Source organism: Temnothorax americanus, unplaced genomic scaffold (genome assembly GCF_048541705.1).
Source record: "Temnothorax americanus isolate GAGA-0224 unplaced genomic scaffold, ASM4854170v1 Scaffold15, whole genome shotgun sequence".
Lineage (NCBI taxonomy): Eukaryota > Metazoa > Arthropoda > Insecta > Hymenoptera > Formicidae > Temnothorax > Temnothorax americanus.
In genome coordinates this window covers 4,174,379-4,183,694 of record NW_027509286.1, presented here as the reverse complement: position 1 = coordinate 4,183,694, position 9,316 = coordinate 4,174,379, and the positions used below count along the sequence as shown (strand labels likewise).

At 42.1% G+C, this 9,316-nt stretch overlaps 1 pseudogene; it reads left to right on the top strand.

Annotated features, from left to right (window-relative positions):
* On the top strand, nt 1-647 carry LOC143895194 (uncharacterized; annotated as a pseudogene).
* The last annotated feature ends 8,669 nt before the right edge of the window (nt 648-9,316 follow it).

The window sequence follows — 9,316 nt, the reverse complement described above, 5'->3', positions numbered from 1 at the left end:
ATGGCTAATCCGACCGAGGAAACCAGTCAAATGGCAAATCTTATCGAAGAGCATGCGCTGATCAACCTCATAGGTGTAAAAGTACCCCCCTTCTGGGCAGATGGACCGGAGCTATGGTTTGCACAATTAGAAGGTCAATTTATGCTTGGAGGCATTGCACAGGACAGCACCAAGTACGCTTACGTATTGGCGCACATCGATACGAAACATGCCAAATAGATTAAGGACTTAATTACGAAACCTCCGGCAGCTGATAAATACGCGAGCATTAAAAAGGCACTGATACAGCGCTTATCGATATCTCAAAAGCAACAAATTCGCCAATTATTAGAACATGAAGAGAAGGAAGATCGAAGACCATCGCAGTTTCTACGACATTTGCAAGCCCTCGCTAGCTCTGCCATTCCGGAACAACTCTTGCGCACGTTGTGGATGGGTAGACTACCATCTCAACTGCAAGCTATACTTGCAACGAGGACCGCGGATAACTTAAAAGCAGTAGCCGAGCAGGCAGACAGAGTATTCGAAGTCACCTGTAGGCCTGTAGGGCAGCTACAATTGCCAGCGTACAACCCTCGACGAGTACTTCTAAGTTGGAAGACCAAATTAAAAGACTGGCCAAACAAGTAGCAAGCCTAAACAGTTGATTGGCTCGGTCCACGGAGAACAGCAAAAAACGCGACCGTTCTAAGAGCCGTCCTCGCTGGAAAGATAAAGACACGGACGATAAAATATGCATTTACCATAGAAGGTTCAAAGATAAAGCCCGGAAATGCACACAGCCGTGTGAATATAAGAAGCCATTGTCGTTGGAAAACTAACTGGGCGGTTGTTGTTAGCGGCAAGCGACCCCGGCCCGAAACGACCCTGCCGCCTGTTCATGACGGATCGCAAGACTAAGACGCGATACCTGATCAACACGGGATCCGACGTCAGCGTTTATCCTCGATCGTTGGTGCAGAATCGTCGTTTGATTGGCACTAATGGACTTTTTGCGGAAAATGGATCCGTTGGTACACGGTTTGGATTTTTGTTACGCCTATATCGACGACATCATAATCGCTTCGGACTCGGAAGAAGAGCACCTCAAACACTTAGAAATACTATTCAAACGCCTCGAAGAATATGGTATAAAACTTAATCCAGCGAAATGCGTGTTGGGAGCTACTCAAGTGAAATTCCTGGGATATCTAGTGTCCGCAGAGAGCGTACAACCGTTGGCAGAGAAAGTCCAGGCCATACAAGATTTCAAGAAACCCGAGAATATTAAACAACTGAGACAATTCTTGGGAACACTAAATTTTTATCGACGATTTATACCGAATGCAGCAAAGAACCAAACGGCGTTGCATGACGTTCTACGTGGTCCGAAGACAAAAGGGAAAACTCCAGTAGAATGGACCCCGCAACTAAAGCTGGCGTTAAAAACTGCAAAGACAGTTTGACGAAAGCTACGCTATTGGCACATCCGAAAACCGGAGCAAGAATGACCCTGATCACAAATGCCTCAGATACGGCACTCGGAGCAGTGGTACAACAAGAAACTGAAGTAGGATGGCAGCCTCTCGCATTTATGAGTAAAAAGCTCAATCGAGCTCAGAATCAGAAGCAATACAGCCCGTATGACAGAGAACTGTTAGCAATCTATACAGCGGTAAAACATTTCCGCCATTTATTGGAAGGGCGTGAATTCACAATTCTAACGGACCATAAACCGTTAACATACGCGTTTCGACAAGATTTGCTACGAAGCTCCCCCAGACAGGCTCGACATCTAGATTTTGTTGGTCAATTTTCAACAGATATACGACATGTGGCCGGCAAAGATAACGTTGTCGCAGATACACTATCTCGTATCGAGGCCATCAAAAAGGCACCAGATTTTGAAGAGCTAGCAAAGTCGCAGAGGGAAGATATAGAGCTGAAAGAAATCTTGGACGGTGACAAACAGTCGTCATTAAAATTGAAACAAGTTCAAATACCAGGCTCTTCAACGATACTTTATTGTGACACGTCTACACCGGTCATGCGTCCCTTCGTCACTGAACCATTTAGATGGCAGGTATTTCAAGCCCTGCATAGTCTGGCGCATCCAGGGATTAAAGCAACGGCGAGACTGGTAAAGCAAAAATATGTATGGCCATGCATTGAACAAGATAGTCGCAAATGGGCACAAGCGTGCTTGCAGTGCCAGAAAGCCAAAATATTCAGACATACAGTCACACCGACAGGAAATTTCCTAGCGCCCACAAGAAGATTCCAACATATCCATGTAGACATAGTGGGCCCGATGCCAATTTCACTGGGATACAAATATTGCCTAACGATAATAGACCGTTTTTCAAGATGACCAGAGGCGATACCTATTCCGGACATAACGGCTGAAACGGTGGCTAGACAATTATTCGTCAACTGGGTGGCCAGATATGGAACTCCGACACGCATAACGACGGACCAGGTACGTCAATTTGAATCCGATCTCTTTAAAAAGCTGGCATAGCTAACAGGATCATCTCACCTGCGTACTACGGCATATCATTCAGCAGCTAATGGAATGGTAGAGAGATTGCACCGACAATTAAAAACTGCTATCAAAAGCCATCAAACGGAGGAATGGGCAGACATTCTCCCTGTAGTTTTAATGGGCATCAGAGCTGCCTGGAAAGAAGACCTTCAAGCCACACCAGCGGAAATGGTCTATGGGGAATCCATACAATTACCTGGACAATTCCTGGACGAAGAAAACACAGAGAATGATATGACAGAAGGTTTTGCTACACAATTAAAAAAAATAATGAGAAACCTACGACCAAAGATCAGAAGACATGGTCAAAAAGCTACATTCATATACAAGGACTTGGCTACATCACAGCAAGTCTTTTTGAGACATGACGCGCCGACAAGAGCCAGACACCATACGATGGACCTTATCAAGTCTTCAGTAGAGGAGAGAAAACTTATAAACTCCGCATAAACGGACGAGCTGTTCGAGTATCAGTAGACAGGCCCCAAGCAGCATTTTGACGTCCGCCCGACGTTAAGATAAACACACTTAACGTTGGTATCCAACGTTTTTGCTACGTCGTTTCAACCCTCTTTTGCACTAATTTGGGGAATCAAATTTAGGTTGTACCAACGTTGGAATCCGACTTATATAAGTTAAATTGAGGTTACATTTTTTCCACCAGTTTTAACGTTGGTATGTAAACTTTGATTTTGTACACTCTGCTAGACCTGAGGTTATTTTTTCACAACGTACATTTTAGGTGTAGTTTTCGTGCTTCCATTCAAACCATATGACGGCATTGGTGTAATAAATGTATCATAATACGTACTTATCAATTTGGCACAAATAAAATGGCTTTATAGGAAAAATATAGTTTGCGCAGTCTTTGATACTATTGTAATTTTGCCATAAATACACGAACCCAGCACTGAAATTGTATAACAAAACCCACTTTATTGATAAATGTGGAAATGATAGGTCAAAATTAGACGAATCCTTTCTAAAATATTCCAATTTACTAAATATTCTAATAAATAACTAAAATTTTTCAAAGTGTAGATTTTAATTTTTTTTCATCAAAATTACTTTTAAGATAAATATGTTGTCAAAACTTTAACAACAGATATTATATAAATGCTTTAAATTGTTAATAAAGTGCGTTAAAAAATTTAAATCTAAATATACTGGAAAATGGCGGATTATTTGCCTTCCTCTTTGAGGAATGAAAATGGCGAAGTCAGCGTTCCACACTATATCAAACTTTACGTAGTAAAAGGTGCGATAAATTCTACTAAAATTTGTCTTTTCGTATAAAATAATTAACTTTTTCCGACTTTTCCAAACTAAGTAGTATACCACTGTAGGCAAAATTGTACCTATATTGACTAAAAGTCTTAACAAGGTCGCCAAACTGACTTAACATGTCGATAAAGTATTAATTAGTTGAAAATTCTATACTAGATTTTCGAATGAGTCGTATATCTTAACCAAATCCGACCTATGCAATACCATCTATATGGTGATCTAGAGCATGGTTATGGCAGCCGTGCAGCCGAGCGAACGCGCTCTCGAGCTGTGAACCGCGCGGCGCGCGCGCGTTGTTTCCCGACGACGCGACGATAACCGCGTGAGATGAAATGGACCGGTTCGGCCGTGGATCGTCAACATTCGTCGCATAGTCCTCATAGCTCACGCACGACGCCGCGAATTGCCGTCGACGATGCTCGCTTGACGCAGCAGTAATCTGCTCTACATTTTTTTAGGCAGAATTTGTTACCATTTCTCGCGATTTCTTAACGTCAGTCAGAAATGACCACAGGCGACGTTTCACAACGTTAGCGTTTTACAACGTTTGATAACAAAACGTTGGTTTACGTTGGGAATTACGTGTTGAAGTCGCTCGAAAAGTGTAGTGCAGAGTATAACGTCAGGCGAACGTTAAATATCTTAACGTCGGGTAATAGGACTTAAACTGTTTCGAATTTGACGTTGGGAAAGTGATAAAAAAGCACGTCGTAATTTTAACGTTTAGACAACGTCCAAAAAACGTTAGTAATTATAAGTTACATTTTATAACTTTCTTGAACCGTTTACAACATTGTGATTAGTAGAAAAGTAGTCCTTAGTCGGAAAGTTAACCGAAAAATGCTGCTTGGGGCTGGAAACCGGCTTACATGCTGGAACAAGAAGAAGAAAAAGAAGCGTTTCAACCCGAGCAAAGCCCCGAGAAGACGCAGCCAACACGTACGAAAAGCGGACGAGCGTCACGTCCACCAATCCGTTTTCAAGATGGACTTTAAATCAACCAAGGGGGTGATGTGGCGGCCTTATTCGGATGCTCTCTGAAGTGACTCAAGCGGCTTTGTTTGTTTCTTTACGAGCGCTATCTATTTGTATATTTTGTGCGTTTCTTGTGTTGAGGTTAGTTAAGCTCAACACACATGCTGCCTGCGTGTTTCAAATGTCGAAAAACTATTGTTAACAGGTCGATTGAGTGCAACGATTGCAAAAGGGCGTTTCATCCTGGGTGTATTAGGTCATATTCAGTGTCAAGATACGCTGATTCTTGCTGTATATCATTATTATCGTCTTCAGACATACCCCCTCTTACACCCACAACTGAAAAAAGCGCGCCTTTATTTGAACTTGAAGATATGGCTTCTTCTGCTGATTCGCGTACTCAATCGACCCCATTGCCTGCGACAAACGATCTATTGTTGCGACTGATTGAGCAAATAAAACAGTCTGACGCAAGGATCTTTGTTTTCATCGACAACCAGCAGAAAATTAATGATGAGATTACTAAGTCTGATCAAAGAATTTCTGTTTCATTGAAAGTCAACAAAGAACGAATGAAGCAATCAATACTAAACTTGATCTGATAAATAGCTTATCTGAAACCGTAGCCAGCAATTCTCAATGTATTTCCTCCTTGGAGCTTGAGAATGCAGCTCTTAAAAGAGAACTTCAAGAATTGAAATCGTCTTGCTCTGATTTACATATGCTGGTGGTGCTAACGAAGTTATTGTGTCTGGGCTGCCGGAACCGCTTTCTGTTGCTCCTTCTGTGGCTGCTGGTAATGTGCTTGCTGCACTCGGTGTTTCGGATATTTCGCCTCATATTTTAAATGTAAGAGTCGTCCGCAAGTCTCTCCCTGATTCTGCTCCTTCCCACTCAAATGCTACTGCTGCCAGTAATTCTCTTTTTATTACTGTGACTTCTAACTCCGTCCGCGACCTAATTATTTCGAAGAAGCGAGCTAAGGGCGTTCTTAGGCAGGGAGAGGTTTGTGGAAATGACTCCAGAAGTATTGTTTATATCAACGAACTACTCTCTAAAGATAGTTACGAACTGTTGCAGCAGACGAAGCGTATAGCTAAAGAGCGGTTATATAAATATGTGTGGGTAAGGCATGGGCGGATTTGCGTGAGACAATCTGATGGCTCGTCTGTTATCTACATCAGTTCGAGTGCTGATCTGACTCGCCTCGATTGACCACATCAGATACATCCACCGAGGCGCTCTAGTCATAACGAATCTGAATTTCGAGTTGCTCATTTCAATGCTAACTCTCTTCGTGGTCACATGGAGCTGGTCAGGCTCCACTTTGATTCAAATCCGTATCATATTGTCTCAGTATCCAAAACGTGGCTTCACGAAGGTATTTCAGACGAGCTTGTGGCCCTAGATGACTATTTTATGATCCGCCATGACCGGGTTGGGCGTATGGGAAGGGGCGTAGCCTGTTACATTCATTGCTCACTTAAGGTTAAGCTGGTCGCGTTCTCTGCTGCAACTCATATCAACGCTCCGGAATTCCTTTTGATTGAAATTCGATTGCCATGCGATGAAACAGTCTTATTCGCGTCAATCTATAGGAGACCTAAGGGCTTCCTATTTCATGACTTTGCTCAAGCACTTACCAGTGTCTCCCATCTCTATAAAAATATTATTATAGGTAGCGACTTGAACTGTAATTTACTGGCAAATAGCTTTGAAGCTTATTACTTGCGTGATCTTATGTCTAGTCTATCTATGTACATTGTTTAATCCGACGCCACGTATCATACGGCTACCACTGACTCATGGCTTGATGTCCTAGCGGTGGACGATTGCGAGAAAGTCCTTAGATTTTCTAAATCCGAGAGCTCGTTCATTGCGGGTCATGATCTTATTGAGTTGTCTCTCTCATTGGGCAGGAAGACTGTGGCGGCGCGTACAGTTGTAAGACGTTGCTATCGTGCTATTGATGTGGATGAGTTCCAGGTTTATTTTCAGTCCTTAACTGAGAGTCCTAAGGTTACGGCTTGTGTTAATGCCACTCCTGACCAGTCGTCGCTATCTCAAGTTGATAGATTCTGTTCAATGCTCTCTGAATCTGTATTTAATACACTTAATGTGTTTGCACCAGAGCGTGTTGTTATCAAAAAGCCCCTTGTGCGGTGGCTTACTGACAATCTCAGGTCTAGGATACGCACTCGGAATCAGATTTACAAGCGCGCTAAGCGGTCAGGTAGCATACTTGGCTAATCTGTATATAGGCAATATCGTAACCAGCTATACATGGATATTAAACGTGCCAGAAGTGAGTTTCAGCTAAACTCTCTTAATATTATTACAGACCCTGCAAAACTTTGGAGAGAACTAGCACGGCTGGGTCTCGTAAAGTCTTCTCTAGTTCCTCCTTTACACTACTTTACGCCTAATCAATTGAATGCACACTACGTCTCTGTTTCTGATGCTTATTCGCCTTGTTTATTTGATGACTTTATCTCTGCTATTGCTCGTGTTCCTTGTCCGTCCCAACGTCCTGAATTTGTTTTTTCTGCGATTACGCCGCGCACGATCTTTGAGCTGATTTCTAAGAGACCACTTCATTCCTATGCGACAGAAGTGGATGGCATTCCTCTCTACATCTTGCGTTTGGCTTGGCCAGTCATTTCGTCGTGTCTAACGGCTCTTTTCAATCGCTCACTAGAACTTTCCTTCTTTCCGTCGCAGAGGAAACGGGCGCTTATTCGCCCTCTTTCGAAAATCCGCATCCCATCATTTCCGTCAGACACGAGGCCGATAGCCAATCTGCCAGAGCTGTCCAAATTACTCGAACGTATTGTTGTTTCACAGATAAATGATTATCTTACTAGGCACAATCTTATTAGTATGAGACAGTCTGCCTTTTGTCCATGTCACAATACTCAATCTGCGCTACTGCGTGTTTGCGACGATATAAAGAAAGCGATTAACGGTGGGTTTATTACTATCATGATCCTCTTTGATTTCAGCAAGGCGTTCGACACGGTACCTCATCTTGGACTTCTGGTTAAACTCAAAGAACTGGGTTTTTTAGGTCCCACCCTTATCTGGATCTATTCTTATCTTACCGGTCGTTTTCAGGCTGTTGTTGATGATGAGGGTAACTTTTCTTCTTGGCTTTTTACGCTATGTAAGGTTTCTCAAGGCTCCGTACTTGGCCCACCTTTGTTCACTCTTTACATCAACGACATTGGGAGAGTCCTGATCTATTCCGAATACATGATATTTGCTGATGATATCCAGATCTATCGTTCCTGTGCTCCGTCTGATCTCCTCCATAACCTTTACCTGATCTTCAAAGATGCAAGTGCTGTTTTCGATTATGCTATTGCCAATGGTCTGAAATTGAACCCTGCGAAATCCAAAGTCATTATTTTTGGGAGTAGAACAAATATCAATAATATCGATCTGGACTCATTGCCACCTATTATTGTCAATCATACGCCCTTGCCATATATGTAAAAGAGGTGAGGAACCTTGGAGTCTGTTTCGAATCCAATCTCTCTTGGAAAAAACATATCTCGCATGTCTCACAGAGAGTGCATCATGCGTTGTATAAACTGAAATTCAATATGAATTTCCTCTCCACAGAACTTAGAATCAGGCTGGTTACGTCTCTGGTGTTACTTCATTTGGACTATTGTTGCCTTGTCTATCATGGCCTGAGCAAGGAACATAATCTGAAGTTGCAGAGACTTGTAAATTGTTGCATCAGATTTATCTATAATTTGCGGAAAGACGAGCATATAACGCAATATCGACGTCGTCTAGGATGGCTGTCCGTAGAGAATAGAAGACTATATTTTCTTGGTTGTCAGATCTATCGTATCATTTACATGGGCTCACCAACCTATCTGAGTGAACTTTTCAGCCCAATTAGCCCATCACTTAGAAGGTCAGATCGACTAGTTAATTCTTCTTTGCAAACCTTTCATATTCCGGCCTTCAGAACGGAAATATATCGACATTCCTTTCAGATATCGGCCGTATATTTCTGGCATTCTCTCCCGAATAACATTACGTCTGCAAATACCATTCTTGCGTTCAAAAATCTTCTTCGATCGTACCTGTTTTCATCTGAATTCACAGACTGAGTTCCTGCTACTTTTAGTACCTTTAGTCTTAGCTTCTTTCTTAACGTGAAACTATCTTGCGATATTAGTGTTTTCTTAAGTCAAGTTCTGTTTAGATCATTCTTTGTTATCTTTTCCTAGTTTTAAGTTGCGTCATACTTTTGTTGCGTTAGTGTTTCTCTGGTTTTAGCTGCGTACAATTTATATTAAGCTGTGTTTATACTTAAGTAGCGTGTTTTTTGTATTTTAGTTTATATTTTGTATTTTTATAGTACTTTGCTATCCTTGCCCTTTAGCTTTGCTTGGGCATAAATATACTGATCAGTCAATCAATCAATCAATCAATCAATCTCTCTCCCTCCCTCCCTCCCTCCCTATTATATTATGGATATATATATGGATATATGGATATGGAGACTAGAGT